Source organism: Littorina saxatilis, unplaced genomic scaffold (genome assembly GCF_037325665.1).
Source record: "Littorina saxatilis isolate snail1 unplaced genomic scaffold, US_GU_Lsax_2.0 scaffold_310, whole genome shotgun sequence".
Taxonomy (NCBI): domain Eukaryota; kingdom Metazoa; phylum Mollusca; class Gastropoda; order Littorinimorpha; family Littorinidae; genus Littorina; species Littorina saxatilis.
The window spans coordinates 102512-125193 of record NW_027128475.1 but is presented as its reverse complement, the minus strand read 5'-3'; the positions used below and the strand labels follow the sequence as shown (position 1 = coordinate 125193).

The following is a 22682-nucleotide window of genomic DNA, read 5'->3' as shown; positions in this document are numbered from 1 at the left end:
TGTGTGTGTGTGTGTGTGTGTGTGTGTGTGTGTGTGTGTGTGTGTGTGTGTGTGTGTGTGTGACGGAGTGATTGAGTTTGTGTTACTGTTTGTCGATTTCTTACGTGAGCCTTGATGGCTTCGCCTCTTGTTTAAAAAGCTAGCGCGATCCCTGGATAGGGCACTATTAAGGTGACTCTCCAGTGATTTTGACCTTTTTGTATGTGACTGTATATGATTATGTACAAAATATAAAAGCACTTTGCTGGACAATGAGTATTTTTTTGTGATACTTCAAGCATTGCAGCTATAGGATAGGGCACTATTAAGGTGACTCTCAGTGATTTTGACCTTGTTTTATGTGACTGTATAATAATGATGTACAAAATATACTGTTCAAAAAAAGAAACGCATAGCTTGTAATATTTGGTTAATTTAGTTATATGGCTACAAGGATATCCACCAAACTGCAGAAAATGTTTATCTGGTCGTCGACCTTTCGTCCATTGCCACAAGTGAGCTCTGCACGTGACGCATGCGTTATCAGTGGCTACAATGTCAAAATTGCTCATTTGGCATGACCACTCGTCATGCTTCAGTGTAATCTCGTGAAACTCGGGGAATATTGAGCTCTCACCATGTCTTCCAAAACCCATAAAAGCGGATTGTTCGCCACAAAGAAATCAGACGACAATTCAGCGACGAAAGATGGCCCGATTGAGCAGAGAAGACCGCCAAATTGCATTGGGTCGTTTACAAGCAGGCCAAAGTGAAAATGCAATCGCCAGGCACTTCCACGTGTCCCAGAGCACCATCAGTAGACTGTGGGTCAGGTTTCAAGCCACTGGCTCCGTTGCTGACTTGCCACGAGCGGGAAGACCAAGGGCGACAACTGCTGCTCACGACCGCTTCATACGGCTCCGCCACCTCCGGAATCGTTTCCTGTCGGCCTGCATTAAGCTGGTTTGAGAGCTCGCAGACCTCACAGAGGAGCTGTCCTCACCCGCCGCCATCGCCAGAACCGAGTGCAGTGGGGCAACCAGCACCTTCGCTGGACCGTCCGGAATCACTGGAGACACGTGTGGTTCAGCGACGAGTCCTACTTCCTGCTCCAGCGACATGATGGTCGGAGGAGGGTCTACCGGAGAGTAAACGAACGTTACGCGCCCAACTGTGTGGATGAGGCACCCGTTCATGGTGGTGGAGGCGTCATGGTGTGGGGGGCGATCAATACCGCTGGAAGGAACACCCTGGTGCACGTCCAAGGGCGCATAACTGCCCAGCGATACGTGGAGGAAATTCTGCGCCCACACGCCCTTCCTCTTCTGGCTGACCAGGATGCCATATTCCAGCAGGACAACGCTCGCCCGCACACAGCACGACTCACCACCCAGTTCCTCACCGACCACCATGTCCAGGTGCTTCCCTGGCCATCCATGTCGCCAGACATGAACCCGATAGAACACCTCTGGGATGAATTGGACAGACGTGTGCGCAGGCGAGAAGAAGCGCCGGCAAATCACCGCGATCTATTGCAGGCACTTCAGGAGGAATGGGACACCATCCCACAGCAAAATATCCGGCATCTGATCCAGTCCATGCCCAGAAGGTGCCGGGCAGTTGTTGCTGCTCAAGGCAGTCACACCCCCTACTGACTTGACAGCCTCGGCACCCAATCGTATTGATTGACTGATTGATTTGAAGATGCAAATGAACTGTGTGTGCATTCAACTGTGTCCATACCAAATTTCAAACAAATAATCTAAATATTGGATTTTCTGTTAATTTTTTCGAAAAATAAAACAAATTTGGCAAGTAGCAACTATGCGTTTCTTTTTTTGAACAGTATATAAGAGCACTTTGCTAGTCCCTGAGTATTTTTTGGTGATACTTCAAACATTGCAGCTACAGGATAGGGCACTATTAAGGTGACTCTCCAGTGATTTTGACCTTGTTTTATGTGACTGTATATAATTATATACAAAATATAAGGGCACTTTGCTAGTCCCTGAGTATTTTTGGTGATACTTCAAACATTGCAGCTACAGGATAAGGCACTATTAAAGTGACTCTCCAGTGACTTTGACCTTGTTTTATGTGACTGTATATAATTATGTACAAAATATAAGAGCACTTTGCTAGTCCCTGAGTATTTTTGGTGATACTTCAAACATTGCAGCTACAGGATAGGGCACTATTAAGGTGACTCCAGTGATTTTGACCTTTATTTTTAATGTGCTTAGGGATTTTGACCTTGTTATTATGACTGTATATAAGTATGTACACAATATAAGAGCACTTTGCTAGTCCCTGAGTATTTTTTGGTGATACTTCAAGCATTGCAGCTACAGGATAGGGCACCATTAAGGAGACTCTCCAGTGATTTTGACCTTTTTTTTATGTGCTCAGGGATGTTGACCTTTATGTCAGTATACAGTATAGTATAATTATGTAAAAAATATAAGAGCACTTTGCTAGTCCCTGAGTATTTTTGGTGATACTTCAAGCATTGCAGCTACAGGATAGGGCACTATTAAAGGTGGTCGTCTACATTTTGACTTTTTTCCAATAATCGTATGGTTAGATTTCGCTAAAAAGTTATTTCAGATGATGAATGAACCATGGGGCAAAAAGTTACAGAAAAAAATATATATGTAAAAAAAGTTTCTATTTTTTGGGAGCGTGACTCACGCTTCCAATGTTTACTTTTCTGTTTTCTGAGACCATGTGCTCTGCCTAAAAATATCGACCAATCAAATTATTCGCGGCGCATGCGCAAAGAGTCATTTATGGTCCAAAGATGTCTGCCATCTTGCGCCAGTTACGTAAAAAGCAAAATTGTGATCGATCAGGGCGGCATAGGTCTGAATGTGTACATTTGGGGGACCAGAAACAACCCTGAGATGCAGCGAAGTTGGAATTAGGCGCCAAATTCAACCGGCAAGTGGCAAAAACACTATGATGCTCATTGAAAGTTACGTCGGGGGTGTGCTCAAAGTACTTTTGGCAAAATCGCAAGCAGGACAAAGCCCTGGGAGTTTTTCCTGTGGAAGAGCATGCTGAAACGGAATGTAAGTATAATTGTTGACATTACACCCAACCTTTACTTTGATCTTCCATTAACTTTACTTGTATATTTGAATTCAAACCTCAGTAGTTATTACGTTTCACAGTTCTGAAACAAAGCTATTGTACGTACATGATTACCATTTCACTGTAGGCTGAAAGGGCGCGTCCGAACATTTCATACTCAAACTCAAAGGCGGTTTGAAATCTTAAACCGGGCTTACTTTTAGATTTGGTTTTTACATTATGTATTCCTCCACACTTTTTCCTTTTCTCAGCAAGTGTCGTGTCGTGGTGTGTGTCGTGGGAAAGGGAGGGGGGAGTTGCATTTTCAGTGGCCGATTCTACTTCGGACAGATCATAGATCTCAGTATACAGACGGTATCGCTAACTCGTCATCTATGGACAGATCAAGCTCATCCAGATGAATAGAACTAAAATGTCACATTTTTGTTAGAATCTTATAGATCTGTTCTTAGTTTTTACGGTATGGCTTCAGCTACATCCAATCTGCGTGTGCCTTACATGAACGACTGTTGAAAAAATAAAATTCTCTTCAGAGATTCATGATACTATTCAGTTTTAACCACCACGTTTTTACATTGTGTGATTAAATGATAAGGTGAGGTGCATCTTCACGCAGTCGCGCGCGCACGCGCGCGCGTGTGTGTGTGTGTGTGTGTGTGTAGGGGGGGTGGGTGGGTATATGTCTGTCTGTGCCCTCTGACTTCAACATAAATTGCGTGTATTCAACAGTAACGTTGCACATTGCAGATCTGTGCGCCAGGAATGTGGACAAGGAAGCCGCAGTTTGAGCAAGCAACGGTAAGCTATTTTATTCGAAAGCTGTTTTATTCGATTACAGCGAGTCCGTTTGTAAGCAAGCTTTTATGATGTTCCTGTACACAACCTTCATCGATGCTACAGGAATACTGTTTCAAGTTTTTAACATTGAAACTGTGCGTGTGTGTGTGTGTGTGTGTGTGTGTGTATACGTGTACGTGTGTGTGTGTGTGGGTGGGAGAGAGAGAGAGAGAGAGAGAGAGAGAGAGAGAGAGAGAGAGAGAGAGAGAGAGAGAGAGAAAGAAAGAGAGACTGTGTGTGTGTGTGTGTGTGTGTGTGTGTGTGTGTGTGTGTGTGTTCGCTCTGAAAAAACGAGAACACGCAAAAATAAACATCGTATTTGGTCAAGGTATCAGAAATGTTTAGTATAATAGCTAATTGTGAAGGGTTACATTTGTTTCTCATAGCCTGTATTCATCAAGCTGACAGTGACAACATAATAGGGGAACACAGACAAATTAAATAACACATCAACAATTAATATAACAAGAAATGCAAGCGGACCAATAGTTGCAACAAACTTCAGGCTAAATAATATCACAAAGAAAGGACCAGAGGAAGAAAGAGCTATCAAAGTATCTAAGAAAACAGCGGTAACCATTTTTATTTCCGTATGTATCATTAAAACCACGATATCCACATCTTGCCTGTTCTTAGTGCCATGCAATCATGAGTAGCAAGTGGTGTACAAATTGAGAGACACAGTCTTCCGCATGAAAACTTGTTGTCTCACCATCTCAGATGTACTCATTTAGACAAGAGTGTACATGAACACAGACTTAGATTCGACAACCTGGCTGCTTCCTGCGCAACGTGATAATTTATTTTGATGTGTTATCATCACAGATTCCCGCTTGTGTTCGTTCACAACTCAGTCAATAAAAAACAATCACAAACTGCACCCAGGCTGATGAGTTGTGTCATGTGTTTAGCCCTGGTCTTGTCAGGCCTGGCCTGTTCTGAGACTGTACATCGAATAGTTGACACGGGAAGGACTGAACCTTTCACATCAATATTCAACAAAAATCAACAAAACGTCTGAATAACACATACGAGAAGGGGGGGGGGGGGGGGGGGGGGGATTAATTTTTGTGCTTTTGTTATCAGGGGAGGGAACCATCTAATCCGAGCAAAATTACCTCCCTTGATTTGTCTTACGTGATACATGTGCAAAGTGAATAAAAAGTGCATCAGTCACAAACAAATACAACTATTTAGCAGGATCAATTACTACACTTGATGCATATATGAATGTTGATCTATTCAGAATAATAAATAATGTCCCGGCTGATACTCCCTGCTAAATTATTAGCAGATTATCATCGATATTTGTGTTCCCTATGCACAGCGTTTGTTTTTCGGTTGTTGTTTTGGTTCATGTAACGTTTCAGGCGTATTCTCAAGACATTTAGAGAACTGTTATGGAAGCCTGAAGATCAAAGACAAAAATGTATTTACCGTAAAATGCAAAAAAAAGAAAACGGGTTTTCCAATAGCTCCTGCCATTCTGATTGTGGACTTTAGCATGCATAGCCGTGTCAGAAGACAACAAATATACATGCAGCCCGATTACTTGAAATGTGGCATCGGTATCAAGTGTGTGTGTGTGTGTGTGTGTGTGTGTGTGTGTGTGTGTGTGTGTGTGTGTTTTGATGCAGCTGCAGAAGTAAAGAAGCTAATGTCTTACAATATTTTCAGAAATGATCGCTCTGTTTTACTACAGAACTGAAGGAGCAATGGTTGAGAGTGAGGGGGTAGGTATGCAATATACAAGTGGGTAGATTTGTGAACCATCTGTGTGCCCGCTAGGTGGAAGGCGTCCATGGCATCCATGTAAGAATACATCGCTGCTCTGCCGATTCAGGATGAAGTCATAAGTGTCCAAGCCATTGTCCTGCAAGAAAAAACACGTCATTTTTAGTCCATATATGCATTTCTGTGACTAAGCTTTGGTTTAATCATCGGCCTGATAATGATGACCTAGAAGCAATAGATTTGTTATCAAAAACAATTGAAAAAAAAGTAAATTAATTCTGTCCTTCTCCTTGTATTTATCAATGTGTTTATTCTTTTCTTCTTTTTTTTTCTTGGGTGGGAAGGGGGGATGGTGGTGGTGGAGGTGGGAAGGGGGGGGGTGGTGAAGGTTGGGAGGGGGGTGGGGGTGGGGGTGGAGGGGGGTGTGTGTGTGTTGTAATTAGTTGTTTTCAAACACTTCGGACAGATACTGATGTGCCGGAGACATAGCAGAATTTTTCGGGGATGCATAATCTTGCGATCAGATGTGCAAGATGGTGATTGTTCTACACTACTCGTCATAAAAAAACTGTACAGATGCGTTTGAGGGCAGATCTTTATGATGAGGCCGTTTATCGTAAAACCAATTATATGACTGGAAAGGCCTTTTATGCCCCTAACTTATTCAGAAAACAGATTGAGTTTACACGACGTAGTGTCGATACAGTGAAGCCTACAACACAAACACACCCCAAAATCAAATTCGCAAAATCAAGGTTCCCGCGTTAAAATTGACAACGAATCAGAACTGCTAAAACAAAACATGTTTAGCATGTTCTTAGACAAAACAATCAAATTTGCATCCAAATCAGTAAGTTTTGTTCACATATCTTGTCTAACATGGACGCTATGGCATGCTGAGCGGTGTAGGTGTCAATCCTCTCAGCAAGCATAAAAGGCAGTTTTTAAAGCCGCATTAGCGGGTAATGAGACAAAAAAATGGTACAAATCACGGTGAACCTTTTTACAAATCACGTTTTTGCGCCCGATATTTTCTTGTCAACTCCAAAGTCAAGGGACGAATACGAAATCCCTTGACTTTTGGGGTAGCGCGAATCTGTTACTGTTAATTTTAAGATTTTTATTTTTTATTTTTATTTTCATTACTCGGAGGTCCCATCGTTGGGAAATTCCGGTCGCTTCCTCCCAGTGGAAAGCTAGCAGTGACAGAGTCGCACTACCCCAAAGTCAAGGGATCTATTAGTCCCCTTTCGCCGTTATCCCAATTCGCCCCCATCCCATTTTGGCGACATTTCTTAGGCCAAGTGTCATTTTACCACCATACCATGTACCATTAGCTCCACATCCCATTTTGGCGCAATCCCGTTTCGCCGTTAGCCCATTTCGCCCCCATCCCATTTTTGCGACATTTTACAGGCCAAGTGTCATTTTACCACCATATCATGTACCATTAGCTCCACATCCCCTTTTGGCGCAATCCCGTTTCGCCGTTATCCCATTTTGCCCCCATCCCATTTTCGCGACATTTCACAGGCCAAGTGTCATTTTACCACCGTGTCATACCACTAGCGCCACATTCCATTTTGTCGCCATGCCGTCATCCCATTTCGCCGCCATCCCTATTTCGTGACATTTTGGATTGTGGCAAAAATGAGATTTGGCGTAAACGGAATGTCTTCCTTTTTTTATAAGGGGCTTATTGTCCGTCAGGTCTTAATTGCCTATATTGGACATGAATTGGTTTATACGATTCGAGTTTTTACGCCCTCACGGCTTTTGATGTATGCGTGTTTAGGAGGTATCAGCCATCTGCACTTATGGTAGAATGACCAAGATCTTTAACGTACCATTGTGGTGACACGGGGGTGGGAGATGGATACCGTCTCTGGGTCTGCACATAAAGTTGACCCGTGTCCGTCCCGGCCCGGATTCGAACCAACGACCTTTCGATCACAAGTCTAGTGCTCTACCACCTGAGCTACCCGGGCCCCATGTCTTCCTGGTTGAATAACGCAGTATAGTAGTATAGTGAGGTTTGGCAAGAAGAATAAATAAACAAGAAGGGCAAAGCCCATACGACTCACATGCTTGACCTAAACCTAGCAATGACATCATACACTAAGAACTGCTTTACACATTTTTCCTACCAAAATACATGTGACCTTGACCCAAGGTCAAGGTCATCCAAGGTCATGCAACACAAAGCTGTTAATTCAAGACATAGGAAGTACAATGGTGCTTATTGGCTCTTTCTACCATGAGATATGGTCACTTTTAGTGGTTCACTACCTTATTTTGGTCACATTTCATAAGGGTCAAAGAGACCTTGACCTTGATCATATGTGACCAAATGTGTCTCATGATGAAAGCATAACATGTGCCCCACATAATTTTTAAGTTTGAAACAGTTGTCTTCCATAGTTCAGGGTCAAGGTCACTTCAAAATATGTATACAATCCAACTTTGAAGAGCCCCTGTGACCTTGACCTTGAAGCAAGGTAAACCAAACTGGTATCAAAAGATGGGGTTTACTTTGCCCTATATATCATATATAGGTGAGGTATTCAATCTCAAAAACTTCAGAGAAAATGTGAAAAATGTGAAAAATAGCTGTTTTTTAGACAACATTTATGACCCCTGCGACCTTGACCTTGAAGCAAGGTCAAGATGCTATGTATGTTTTTTGGGGCCTTGTCATCATACACCATCTTGCCAAATTTGGTACTAATAGACTGAATAGTGTCCAAGAAATATCCAACGTTAAAGTTTTCCGGACGGCCGGCCGGACGGACGGACGGACGACTCGGGTGAGTACATAGACTCACTTTTGCTTCGCATGTGAGTCAAAAATGGGATGGCGGCCAAATGGGATGGTGTCAAAATGGGATGTCGCACTATTGTTATGACACGGTAGTAAAATGACGCTTGGCTTGTGAAATGTCGCGACAATGGGATGGGGGCGAAATGGAATGCGGTGAAACGGCATGGCGGCCAAATGGGATATAGTGTCAAAATGGGATGTCTTGCTATTGTTATGACATGTTTGTAAAACGACGCTTGGCTTGTGAAATGTCACAAAAATGGGATGGGGCAAAAAATGGGATGGGGAAAAAAATGGGACGGTGGCAAAATGGGATTGCACCAACATGGGATGTGGAACTAAAACCACCCCCACCACTCAGCGTAGACGCTCTAAACAAGAAAAATTAATAACAAGAAGAGCAAACGCTCGATCGAGTCACTTTCGCAGTTCTGAATATTATATGAGGCATCAGATGGACAGGAAGAAATTGCTATTCACAACACAATGAGTCACGTTCACATAAAATTTGAGCCCGGTCACTTTTATAGTTTCCGAGAAAAGCCCAACGTTAAGTTGTGTGTTGCCGAACAGAAAAGGCTAGTTATCTCCCTTGTTTGTCTGATAACGTTCGTAAAAGGCTACAGATGTAAATACTTTGATGTAAAGAATAATCCTACAAAGTTTCAATCACATCCGATGAACTTTGTCAAAGATATAAAATGTCTAATTTTTCCTTTGACGCTGACCTGTGACCTTGAAAAAGGTCAAAGGTCAACGAAACCATCGTTAAAGTGTAGAGGTCATTAGAGGTCACGACTAAACAAAATATGAGCCCGATCGCTTTGATAGTTTCCGAGAAAAGTCCAACGTTAAGGTGGTGTCTACGGACGGCCGGCCGGCCGGCCGGACGGCCGGCCGGACAGACTAACACTGACCGATTACATAGAGTCACTTTTTCTCAAGTGACTCAAAAATAAAAGGCATGCATTACTTTGTGGAATGCGATATTTTTACATTTTTACAAATCGCGGTTTTAGGTTCGACATGATTTGTAAAATGTTTTTACATTTTTTACAAACCACGGGTTAACAGTAACTCGCTAACGCATTGCCTTCAAACTTTCGGAGAGTTGTGCTAACACATGTTGTAAAGTACTTTCGGAATTTCAAGTAATTTGAGACATTAGGTCTGCTGTTATTTGTCATGTCAGAAACAGTTCTTAAATTGACGATAGGTTTTTGCTGAATCATTGAACACATTTTATTTGTTGAAATCTTCAAGAACAATGACAGATGCGCCACATACTCAAATTTCATGTACATATTTTATCCGACATGGGTGGTATGAGGATTTCAACGCGAAAGTAGTTTTTTTAAGAAGTTGACTCATTCAGAGCGCTGAGCGCAAATGTTGGCCTACGAATAGCAAAGCTCACTGCCAACACGCTTAACTGATCAATGGGCATTATGGCTCTTGAAAAAGCATTTTCCAAAAATGTGTGTGTGTGCGTTTAAACAAGTGCACTTTGAACAGCCATTGGTGAAACTGTATTAAATTTAAGGGTAAATTGAAGCTTTCATTTTTCTAAATGCATACTAATTCTAAACAAGAAGGGCAAAGCCCATACGACTCACATGCTTGACCTTCTGCTTTACACATTTTTCCTACCAAAATACATGTGACCTTGACCCAAGGTCAAGGTCATCCAAGGTCATGCAACACAAAGCTGTTAATTCAAGACATAGGAAGTACAATGGTGCTTATTGGCTCTTTCTACCATGAGATATGGTCACTTTTAGTGGTTCACTACCTTATTTTGGTCACATTTCATAAGGGTCAAAGTGACCTTGACCTTGATCATATGTGACCAAATGTGTCTCATGATGAAAGCATAACATGTGCCCCACATAATTTTTAAGTTTGAAACAGTTATCTTCCATAGTTCAGGGTCAAGGTCACTTCAAAATATGTATACAATCCAACTTTGAAGAGCTCCTGTGACCTTGACCTTGAAGCAAGGTAAACCAAACTGGTATCAAAAGATGGGGCTTACTTTGCCCTATATATCATATATAGGTGAGGTATTCAATCTCAAAAACTTCAGAGAAAATGGGAAAAATGGGAAAAATAGCTGTTTTTTAGACAACATCTATGGCCCCTGCGACCTTGACCTTGAAGCAAGGTCAAGATGCTATGTATGTTTTTTGGGGCCTTGTCATCATACACCATCTTGCCAAATTTGGTACTGATAGACTGAATAGTGTCCAAGAAATATTCAACGTTAAAGTTTTCCGGCCGGCCGGCCGGCCGGCGGACGGCCGGACGGACGACTCGGGTGAGTACATAGACTCACTTTTGCTTCGCATGTGAGTTAAAACAATTCTGTTCAATCTTTATTTTTAAAACTCTTTCTGGGATGTCGCATAACAGCAGAACTAATACCTCACATGACTTGAGATTTCGTGTGTACTTTACGACATGTGTTAACACAAATCACCGAAAGTTTGAAGGCAATGCGTTTGCGAGTTACTCAAATGTACCATTCTTTGTCTTATTACCCGCTAAAATGGCTTCAAAACTGCCTTTTATGCCTGCTGAGAGTATTGACACCTAGCCTACACCGCTCAGCATGCCATAGCGTCCATGTTAGACAAGATATGTGAACAACACATGCTGATTTGGATGCAGATTTGATTGTGTGAGCAAGAGTGACCCTGTTTTTTTAATTTTTTTATTATCTCAAATTGAAGAACAACTCATTTTTTGCCCACACAAATTGATTTGTTTCAGCTGTTGTGCCTAGCAGTGTTGTTTTGCCAATTTGAAGAAGACTGGGTGACAGGGTGACCCCCCAAAAATGCAACCCTCCAAAATGCAAATAACTTCTACATCTGTTGACCGAATCACTTTATATTTGGGTGACATAAACTTCAGCTACTGTGACACTTTCACAAAGGGGCAATTTTGTAGATCAAATGGTCAGACTTTTGTGCTATTTAAAAAAAAGTTGCCAAGATGTGGAAGGGTCATGCATAGGCTTAAGTTTATGTCCCCAAGATATAAAGTGATTTGGTCAACAGATGTAGAAGTTATTAACATTTTTGAGGGTTGCATTTTTTTAAGGTCAAACTGTATTTGACAAAAAATCAGCCTGACTGGGCCATTTCTACTTAATTTCCAGGATGTTGTTATAACATTTAAAGATTAATAACTGAAACAGGACACATTTCTAAAGATTTCATATAACGATTATCCGCCCTATCCTGACACGCCCATCACTTTTCAGGTTGTTGTTTTTTCATCATAATTTTAATGCATAATTACGGCACATCATAGTCGAGTCATGCACAACTTATGGCGATTAACAGCAATGTGCAAACTGTTTCAGATTTTTAAGTACTATTTTTGTAATTACAGGTCTTTGACGGGTGGTTATCAACCTCCCTTCACCTATCTTGGTAGTGGTGACAAACTCACCTGGAAGGACATGTGGCTGCACTTGAAGTGGGCTCCTCTGGGAAGGATCCTCTGCAGGCCATGCCCAAAACCGGGGATGGGAGCGAGCCGCTCAGCAATGGACAGGACCAGCTAGCTCCCCCGCAGTCATCTCGTTAATCATGTTCTGACCAACACAGTTAAAAGTCCTATTGTCATGAAATAATGTGATGCATTCAAATTTTTATCCATTTTATCTGTTTTAGTAGATGTAGTATTATGAAACCAGCGGCATATAGATATAATTATAAGCCATGCGCACTTGACCGGCATTCATGAAACTTTGTGGAATTATCATCCCATATCTCAGGCCAATGTACACCACATTTGAAGTAAGTTGCATAAGTAATTCATGAGTTATCAGCATTTTAATGGGTGGCATGTTTTTTTTTTTTTTTTTTTGGGGGGGTACTTTGTACATGTTTGTGTGTGTGTGCTTTATGCATTCAGATGTATACATATGTAAGAGTGTATGCATTAAATAAGTTGGTATATAATTAAAATTCTGTTGTTAATAAATTGTGTCTCGACTGATTGATGGGATTGTCGATTTTGTAAGTATCCTTTTAAACAGCAAACGGAAGGATAGTGTGTCACCACCGCCCCCCCCCCCTCTCTCTCTCTCTCTCTCATATGCACACACACGCATTTACAATATACAGCCCATACTTGAATAACTGAGATTAACATAAGCACTCAAGCAATAACAGAGAGAAGAAATCTTCAAACCATTACATTTGTAACTACACAAACTCACTGTAAGACTAAGAGAGTGGATCTTTCTTCCCGATAACTCTTCGGCGGCAGCTTCTTGAGTTGCTGTCCGCATGCGGACTCTGTGTCCTTGATTCCCGATTGCGCTGACAAACAATGTGACACTGCCGCACCTGCTGGCCCTGCCCTGCCTCTTCTGACTGGTGGAGACGATGTTTAGCTCAGAGTTGAGACATGAGATAAGCGTACTTTGTTCGACCTGAGTATCGAAATGGACAGCTTTTGCAGAAAAAAAAGAAACAACAAAACAAGACATGGACAAACGGTTATACTTGACGGACATGAATCATAACTGAATAAAATACGTGGCTTATACCTACCATGCAATACAGTACAGTGTTAGTTTATTTATGCCATAAGGGGCAAATGTATAATGAGTTACACGTTTGGCATTTTTAAGAACTATAAATGCATACATGAATCGTCTAAAACATGATCAGGTATAAGAAAACATGATCAGGTATAAGAAAACATGATCAGGTATAAGAAAACAAACACGTACAGATACTCCGATTCACTCAATCACTCGTACTACCACGTGAATGTCACACACACACACACACTGACACACGCACGCATCTACGTACACACACATGCACACACACACGCACAAACACACACATCTACAGACATACGCACGCACATTTTACACATACACACAAACACGCACATTTTACACACATACGGCACACACATATAGACCTAAGAAATACAAAAATAAAAACCAGCTGCATTCTAAGATTCGACCGGAGAATCTAGAACAGTCTGATTCAACTGATTCAGTTAGATCTGTAGTTGTTAGTCAGTCTTGCAGGAAAATCAATGGCGATTCTGACATCGATGTTGCGGGTAGTAGTCTACCGGCGTAAACTCATTATAAATGAAAGCACACAAATCAAGGACTCTTGTTGGAAAATACCTTTTTTTTTAATTCCGATCCTTATTTTGTAGTCGAAATGTTTTGTGTGTGCAGAAATACAAATTTAGATCGATTGCAATCGTTTTAGATTTCATTGTCAGTGTACGTGTGTCACTGTGTCGGAACGTACTGTGCCTCTCGAAACATTGAGTTAGTGTTAGACCTATGCTTTTGCTTTATTTTTATGATGACTCCTTAATTCCTGAACCGAATCATTAAGCAGAGCCTCTTTGTAAACCGCCATAAAACAAAGTACTGTGATGTGCAATGCTGAAAGCGTAAATCTGACTTTTGAGAGGTTCCCTGAAATGCGTCAACTCGGCTAAGATTTAAAATCTACGAATGACGAACACAGTACGTGAACAGAGTAAACACATTGCTTGAAATTGTTTTGTTGCATAATGAAGCCTTGTTTGCAGCCACTTAAAAGTCGTATACGACAAGAATGTTTGCATAATTGATAAAAAGAAATTTCCAGAGAACTTTCGTCAAGCCAGCGGCTGCTCACCGCTAGGAATTCTGGGTGGTTGAGCACTTTGAAAACTTCCGGTTTACATTATGTTCCAAATAAGGATATCCTACTATGATTATGTTCCAAATAAGGATATCCTACTACGATGGAATACATCAATGAATTTTCAAACGGCTACACTTGCTCCGTCCTTTCTGATCGGAGGGGGGTGTTTTTTTGAAAGTGTTTGTGAATGGATTAAACATTTTAGCGGTCAAATCTCAATTTCTGTCAGAAAATGTAGACGAGGACCTTTAAGGTGACTCTCCAGTGATTTTGACCTTTTTTATGTGCTCAGGGATTTTGACCTTTATGACTGTATACAGTATAGTATAATTATGTACAAAATATAAGAGCACTTAGCTAGTCCCTGAGTATTTTTGGGGGATACTTCAAGCATTGCAGCTACAGGATAGGGCACTATAAGGTGACTTTCCAGTGATTTTGACCTTTTTTATGTGACAGTATACAAGTGATATTGACCTTTTGTATGTGACTATATGCAGAAAGTGAGAGCTCTTTGAAAGTAGATGTGAATTTTTGTGAAACTACAAATGCAGCAACAGGAGAATGCACAGAAGTGAATCACTGTATTGTGAGATTCTAATTCTTGTTTATGTGCTCCTGTAATTTTTGTTAAATAGTTTTCATATTATGTTTTATAAGCATTTGCGGGTACTTTTTTGTGTTAGTTTTTTAAACTATACGTATACTTTAAAGCCTTTTTTCTCCCTTAAAGTGTAACTAAACAAGCAAAAAGGAAAAACATCGTTCAGCAACCTTTACACTTTGATATGAAGAAGGGCCTCATATACTGTCGAACTGCGAAAAAAAAAAAAAAATTCTCTCACTCGGACACTGTTTGACGGACATGTGAAGTGCGCGCCAGGAACGACAATCTTCTTAGTTTACCTGATTAATGCCCTTAATTTTTGGTTCTGGTACTTTCAGTTCCGGCTGTTGTCATCAATCTACCAAAATAAAAGATCAAACGGAGTTTTCGATTTTTATTTCATGGTTCAGAAAAATATTGCTTATTTTCTGAAGTCAACCGTTTTAGCGAATCTTTCTTTGATTCTTAAAAGTCATTTCAGATTTTTAAAAAATAGTTAACAGTTAGTAATTACCAATATATCGCAAACAAACATATCTATAGGTTTTGGTAAGAAGACACAAGTGCGATGAATGTGGTACCAGTATTTTTGTGGTAAGTAAGGATGCATTTCTTTGCTGTAAGCACATTTACAATGCACATTTAATCTGTTTAGCAACATAAACGAAAGCATGGTACAGTGCCGCTTGTTTGTGGTCTATCTTTTCGCGGCAGATGCGTAACAATTAGGGTCTCAGTTGGAAAAAGCTGCTCGGAACCAGAGCAGATTTGGCTTGGGTTCTTTGAGTGTGAATGATCGACGAGTGGCTTGCCATTTTTAACGAATCATTACTGTAGCCTACTTGAAACCATCATCTGTTTCTGAATTTGTCATCAGTTATGATTGAGCAGTCTCATAGGAATCGTCCATAAAATGTTAAACCGAAAAAGGGCAGACGATTCTGAATCACACAGGCTGCTGTACAAAATCAGATCTAAAACGATATTTTGAACTGCGACGTCTGCGTAAATGCCCTGTAATAAAATACCTTGTCCTGGTCATGTGTATACACATCAGCTTCTATTGGGAAGATCAGTATTTTATATTAATCACAAATACAAGATTAGAAATAGTTCTGAAGATCGCCTTTGATTTCAGTTTCAGCGGCAAACTAGCAGATCTGTCCAAACCGGCATCGTTTCATGGTTGAAACTTGAATAATCCCAAATAGATCTGAGTGGGGGTAAGTTTTATAGTATTTCAATTTTTTACGGCAGTTTTATTTAAAGATAGTGTAGTGGATGTCTCTGGTGAAGACTACAGTTATATGAATTTTGTGTTGAAATATTAAAATGATTGTTCTTTATTTACACAATTGAATAATTTGTATTTATTTGTTTGCAGATGACAGCATACTGAGTGCTTGAACATACGCCTGCTGGCATTTTGTGTCTTTTCTGAAGACGTCGAGGCAAGCAGAAGTCACGGTCCTGGCCACACACACACACAATGACATGAACAAGAAATGATATTTTTTAATGGGCATATCCAGTATTAAAACTTTATTACCATGCAAACGCAACGATTAGAATTTAGAGAAGGTCATCGGTCACACACACACACACACACACACACACACACACACACACACACACACACACACACACACACACACACACACACACACACTGGGCGGATCCGGAGGGGGGTTCCGGACCACTTAGGAGCCGGCCTTTGTATTCTAAGTGACGATTTTGGAAAGAAGTTGGCTAATTAGTTTGCTCAGGTTGCGCCAGATCGATCAATTGTCCTTGTTGTGATTCAAATTTTTCTTCTTAATATATTTACTTTTTTGGAAGGTGTATTAGGGGATGTTTCTTGGCTCAGATTGATCCATTTTCCTTGTTTTTATCAACATTTGTCGGACCCCCCCCCCCCCCCCCCCCCCCCCCCAAGGAGGTTGAACGCTTCGCGTCTTCAACTAAACGCTTCGCGTCGTCAAATTGTCCCCCCCAAAAATTTGGAAACTCCCCCTTAAAAATGATGTGATCCGCCCCTGCACACACACAAATAGAGAAGTAATAAATGGATACAGTTTTTCTTTATTTAAATTACAATCAGATGTGGTCGTAGAACAGGCACTGTAAACAAAACCTAGCATGATATACCACTTGTGTGATGTTTCGGTCAATATCTTTATTTTCCTTTCAGAAATACATTGGCGTTTTGAATGTCAAGGGAAGTGATACAAATGCTGCAGCGGGCTATCAAGAACGCGAAGGCAAACAAGGTAAATACCTACTTCTGACATTAGTTTACTTATTAACTCTTTCTATACTGGCCATTATCTCCCCAGTCTCTCCCCAGAAACTGGCCATTTGCATGGGTTTGCAAAAAAATTCTCAAAAATAAACAAAACAAGATGCAGCCTTCAAACTCATAGGTTTTATTGTGAATATATTGCTAAAACATATGCCAAAGTTTGGTTTCATTATTGTGAGAAAAAATAAAAATATGATGTCCAGAATTTATGGGTATATTTTACGCAATACGAAAAAGGGGGTATGTATTTTGACTTAGAAGCATTTTTTCTTATGAAGGCTCTGTTTGCAACAAAACTGTTTCTGTTTACTTGTATGAAGATTGTGCTTACACAAAAACATAACACATACCAACTGATTTTCCATTTGGTGGTCATGTAAGCATTGTGAACATGTCCGAAAAATCTGATCACACACCATGTGGTCGACATGCAGACCTGAACGGCCAGTGTATGGTGGCAGAGTTGGAAAATAGGAAAAGTCTTGATGCCAATCCTTCATCAAAAACCGAAGAAAATCGTCATTGTAATAAGTTTGCTTTATTCTAAATCAAACGACTAGGATAGATGACAGACACAACGACAAACACATTCAATTCTATGTAAAACATACACAATGCTCACGTTAACAAGCTGGCCATAACAATGTGCCCATCGTGCATGAAGTGTGGCTTTGGTCGGATCAGTAGCCGTGCTTTGTCTGCGATACTAAACATGAAATTTTGTTAAAGCGACGATTTAGCAATGTTGTTGTTGCTGCTGCTGCTGTCTGTTCTTGTCACGACATCTCGTTTTTTCCCTCCTGATTCTGAAAAGAAGCTGTTTAATTGTGATATCAGGCCTGGGAACCCCTGATTTTCACTTGGAGCATTATCAAAGAAACTTAGCGTATGTTAAGAAAAATTAGTGTACTCCACACTTTGTCTTTTGTTGTTCGTTGTCGTTGCATGTCTACCGTTCCACAGCCACCTACTATAGCTGATGGGGTCTATGTCGACCAAAAGAATGGGATTCACTGTAGGTCGAGTTCCTGTAGGTGGATTCTCTGTATACCTAAGACTTTAAAATTGGCAATCTTGTATACAGGGAATACCACAGGGTGTAGTTCCTGTAGCGTTTTGCTAATATCAATGAAAGTCACGTGATGCTTAGCGACATCGTTAGAATTTGATGTTTTTCGATCTTTTTTTGATATTTCTTAGAAATTCGAGTATGGTTTGCAAGTTTTATTGAAAAACTGCACCCTGTGGGATTCCCTGTATACTAGATTGCCAATTTTAAAGTCTTAGTGTAACAAGGGGAAGGAAAACTCGAACATCTTGTCTAGAGTGTGCATGGGTTTATTCATCACCTCACACCTCACACCTCACACCTGGAACATGCCAGTATAAAACAACATAAGAAAATGTACAAGATCAAAGTATAAAAATCAATAGAAAAGTATTTGTCATGACTGTCATAAAGACAGTGAACACACAAATAGTTGCAGAAACATCAACATGTGATGAATCGCAATCATCCAAAAAGAAATAGTCATAACTATATACAGAGAGATCACAAAGAAAGAAAACACCTCATGAACATCCGTCTAATATTGTTAAACTCGACAAACAATCCCAGTAGACACACCTTCCGCCCAATCCGATGCTTAAATTCTCTTATGAAATCATCACTTTCAAGCAGACATCCAGATTTAGGTTTGTAATCACACACACACACACACACACAATTAAGTATTTACAGACATATTATGATAACACAGGCACAACTGTCCTTCCACAATCAACAAAACTAAGCTGACAGATTAACAAGACAAAGTAACCGTAATGTTGCGAATTTGCAGGTAAACAAACCTCAGAGCAGAAAATAAACCAATAAACAGGCGGTCATGGGTCGCCTCACATCATCAGCTGGTACCGGTAGGCATCAGCTTACATACTGAAAATCCAAAGACCTGAGGTCACTAATCCACACAAAAATAAACTAAGTAAAAGAATTTAGAAAAAGAATCTAACCTGACAGAAAGATATAATCAATAAACATAGTTTTATCAGAAAGCATCAAAAATAGTTACACAATTATATACATTATATATATACAACATATTATAATTTGTTTGCAAAAACAATGCATGAATAACTTTAAGTCAAAACAATCCACACAAATCTAAGTAAACTTTCATCTAAATCAGTGCCGGAAATTCCCTAAAGTAACCTACAAGAATCAGCTGTAACACTAAACAGAAAGCGGATAAAAACAATTATAATTACAAAAGGAAACCCAAAGCTGAAGTTTCAAAACAAAGGGGCCAAGTCAGAGCAGAAGGGGTTCCCTTGTTTACCCTGCAATACCGGAAGTGATGTAAAACTTCCTTATATGGGAGGAGACTCCATATCCCTAGCTAAAAATAGATCTCCAGCTCAGCAACTGACTGACGGGTTTGACCTAGTTTGGAAACCCACGCTTTGAGACCGGCCACTTTGAATCGGACCAATTCTAGAAACAATCAAAGTTCTACAAAGGCTGATAACAGCAACGTCCCTTCCAAAAGTTACAGGAAAATACCCCATGATCAACATCAGCAGTTAGAGTTGATTTAAACAAAATGAGTTAGACTCGAAAGGGAAATAAAAGATTCGCGCACTGATCACAAGACAGAGTCAAACAAGTGGTTGGGAAGAAATCTGAATTCTTCAAAATATACAAGTATCCTAAACCAAAATAAGGAACATAAAAATCATCGCATACACAAAGCAACTTTCCACAACAATCAAGATACAACAATAGAGACATACCGGTCCGGGAATCAGATCAAACTGGTGAAACGCAGCCAGAAGATAAAAAGAGTGGTCACTGGTTCAAGATGGCACAGTGCATAAAAGACAGTCCCAGAGCAGTACCGGACTGACTGCAGCTAAGATGATAGGGCGATAAAAGTAGTGCGCTGACCACACGCTGAAAACTCAACTTACACAATAAGTTGCTTAGAAAAACTTGCCTACAGAATACCTTTTAAACAATTCCCTAATTCAAAATGTAATTTGCCTACACAAAGAGTCTACAAGATATGTTGCAAATGGTCATCTTAAAATCCCTACACCGATTCAAAAGTCAGCTATGCATCGCTCGCTGGACCAATGAGACTGGGTAATTAGGTCAGCCTCTAAGGAGGTCAGTCTTGGTGAATCAGGGGAGCTAACCTACTAGCCGAAACGGTAAACAAAGAACGGTAGCAGACGACGCAATATAAAGTTGTGAACAATAACTAAGTTCAACTTTGCCTGTTTACATTAGGTATACAGGGAATCCACCTACAGGAACTCGACCTACAGAGAATCCCACTCTTTTGGTCGACATAGACCCCATCAGCCCTACTATAAGTGCAAGTGTTAAATGACGTATTTCCACAAAAGACTGCTTGCAGAGAATCATGTGATTCCAATGACAGGTAAGGACATGTGGTAATACATACTACGTTTTGGAACCAGGGAAAATGCAGCACAAATTATTTATCAACCAAATTGATTGACTTGTGCACCACGACAAAAGTTTTCTTTGATCCATAAAAGGTCTTTTGCCAGAAAAATTGCTCTGAACATCAAGTACCCTGCAAGTTGTCACACATTTACATTATTGAAATAGAAAGAAAACACACCAGTAACCAGGTTAGGTACGTTTATATCTATATCAATATTTCGGCACGTTACTGCCTTTTTCGGGATGGTAAGCTGAACATTATTGAACAAAATAATCGGTTTAGATTGTATACTTTGATTCCTGAACGAAGAAGCAGAGGTACTGCATACAACTAGGACTGTAATATCAGCTTTTGCCTGAAACACACACACACATACACTTATAAAATTAATGCAATGTCATTGTATGAAGCCAGAACAATCACTAACTTACATAGTTGGTCACACAATTACCCATCACTGAACAATAAATCGAAGTCGGGTGGATTCAATGACTAAAGCAGTAAAGGCTTTGAAAAAACCCTCATCACAAAACATCCCCCCCCAAAACAAAACAAAAATAAATAAATAAATGAAATAAAACAGGTTGTGTATATAGCGCAGTAAACACCATGCAGGTACAAGCAAAGATTTGACAGTGATTATCCTTGTTTTATATAGCACACATTTTCTAGTTTTAATCTCTCTCTCCTCTCTCTCTCTCTCTCTCTCTCTCTCTCTCTCTCTCTCTCTCTCTCTCTCTCTCTCTCTCTCTCTCTCTCTCTCTCTCTCTCTCTCTCTCTCTCTCTCTCTCTCTCTCTCTCTGGAAAGTAATTTATTGACCTGTGGGTTAATTTGCGTTTGTATACACATTGGTGATTCGTAAACTATGTTGAAAGAGATTGTCAAACAATATTATATGGGGTGTCTTAAAAAAATGTATATCAACAAAATCTGTCATTATTATCAGGCACGCGGTTTTAACAAAGCTATGTCACGGAATGCAACATAAGTGGCTTAAAAAGTCGTGTTTTTGTGTGTGCAGGATATTCGCTAGGACAGGACCTCAAGCTGAACCAGCACAACAGCGATGCATTCTTCCATGGCTTCCACAAACGTCTTTCACCTATAGCGGGCATTGCATACAGATAGTCCAAAGAGGGTTAGGGTTACCCTAACCCTCCTTTTTAAAAATTCTTTAGACCAATTATCCCTCTGTTCCCATGTTAAACATGGAATAATTCTGGACAAATGCGAGGACGTTAGCTTTTTTTAATTTTATTTCTTTTATCATTTTACTTATCATTAAAACTTGTTTAGATTTCGATTCGTAAACCATTTACAGTAATCCTTTGTTTTTTAACTTTGTTCATCTTACCACAGTCACTTCGTTGTTTAGATTTATCATTAAATTTGTTACCATTATGCAGGAAAAATGTAGAATAAAACCAGGAGAGCTTTCGGTAGAAGATATTTCCTGTGTCAAAAGTTAATGCTTATTCTGATTGATGGGTGCTCCAAACTAAGTTATTTTGACTGCCTTATTCGAATTCATTTCCAAGACAGGGCTGAGAAGTGGAGAAGCTTAGGAGAATATCGTAAAAATTGTCTGGGTGTTTATGCAAAACTTTCGAATATGTCAGATTTTACTTTAGAGATTTTAAATACTGTTAACTGACAGAAATGCTATAACTTCTACACCAATTGACTGGATAACTTCATATTCAGCATACTTAAACTTGATTTTATGCATGTGCAGTTCACAGAGTGGCAAATTTGTAGGTTAAATTATCTAACTTTTGCATCACCAATGACACCAACGCTTTCGTGTCTGAGGATTGCCCTGAACCTAGCTGTAACTGCATGCTTTCTTCAGGTCATCGATAGCCTGGGGGTTGAAGGGGATGTTTTTACACACTCAGACATTCAAAATAATCAAAAAGGTAAAAGCCTGAAGGGTTTAAGTTAGGTAAAATTGGCTACCGCTCAATGTCAAAACTCGTTCTGTTTAATCAACCCCCGAATTTGGAGAAAAAAATTAAAATTGCACAAAAGTCAGACCATTCAATTTACAAAATTGCCACTTACTGGAAAGGCAGAACATAAACTGAAGTTAATGAATACCATATATAAAATAATTGGTTCAACAGATGCAGAAGTAATTTGCAT

At 40.1% G+C, this 22682-nt stretch overlaps 2 long non-coding RNA genes across 2 annotated transcripts; one reads left to right on the top strand and one right to left on the bottom strand.

The window, feature by feature from the left end:
• Positions 1-2540: 2540 nt before the first annotated feature.
• LOC138956826 (uncharacterized) lies at positions 2541-11998 on the top strand. Its single transcript, XR_011452821.1, has 3 exons — positions 2541-3050; positions 3820-3870; positions 11864-11998. It is a non-coding gene; the product is annotated as an uncharacterized lncRNA (long non-coding RNA).
• A 6379-nt stretch (positions 11999-18377) lies between these two features.
• On the bottom strand, positions 18378-19972 carry LOC138956825 (uncharacterized). The gene is made up of 2 exons (XR_011452820.1): positions 19854-19972; positions 18378-18996 (listed from the first exon to the last, which is right to left on the bottom strand). It is a non-coding gene; the product is annotated as an uncharacterized lncRNA (long non-coding RNA).
• Positions 19973-22682: the final 2710 nt, after the last annotated feature.